The following is a 922-nucleotide window of genomic DNA, read 5'->3' as shown; positions in this document are numbered from 1 at the left end:
TAATTTATTTCTGTCAGTGTAATATTTCCAATATTTATCCATGGTTTAGTATGTACCAGACTTCATTTCTTTAATTTTTTTTTTTTTTTTATAACTCAGTAATATCAAATGGGAGTCCTGGTGTGGCTGTAAGTTAATGTGCCAGACTGCAAAGCCATTTGACCTGTAAGGTCGGCAGTTCAAGCTCACCAGCTATGCCTCGGAAACCCTATACAGGGTATCTATGGTTCAGAACTAACTCGACAGCACTTAACAACAGCAACAATATCAAATGTGTTGAGTTGTGTTCTAAAAATCTTTTAAAGTATTAATACTAACTTTGGCTTTCGTGGACTTACTTTTTGATAAACAAAATCATTCAACATTGCTGATTCAAAATAGCCTGCCCACAATTGAACATTAACTGATAACAAATACTGTTACTCTTTTATATTTTATTTTCATTGTATATACTGCCATTCATGCAAACCATACACAATCATGAAAACAACTGGTGTTTAAGCCACTTTTTGGTTTGTTTCTTCAGCATTTGAAGAGGCCTGGTAAAAAGATTTCTGGTTAAAAATGTTTCTAATCTTAAACATTTACCAGATTTGTTTTTCATCAAATTCACTCCAGTATTTAACATTGGCACTGTGGATTAATATGCTGAACTGTAAAGTCGGTTTGACTGCAAGATTGGCAGTTCAAGCTCACCAGGCAGTTCTTGGAAACCCTGTACAGACAGGGTCCTTATTGTTGTAACTAACTCAATGGCATTCAAAAACAACATTTTACAGTTGAAGAATACAGAAGAAGGGGAGCATACAGACCAGGTGTAAAATCTACCATTCTAATGTCTAGTTAACAACTTTTCAAGTTTATCCTTCCTGATAAAGGATTGTAATTCTCTTGAATTCAGATCACTGAAGGCAACTCATGT

The sequence above is a fragment of the Chrysochloris asiatica genome, unplaced genomic scaffold (genome assembly GCF_000296735.1).
Source record: "Chrysochloris asiatica unplaced genomic scaffold, ChrAsi1.0 scaffold00529, whole genome shotgun sequence".
In the NCBI taxonomy this organism is placed as follows: domain Eukaryota; kingdom Metazoa; phylum Chordata; class Mammalia; order Afrosoricida; family Chrysochloridae; genus Chrysochloris; species Chrysochloris asiatica.
Note: the sequence above shows the minus strand (reverse complement) of the source record.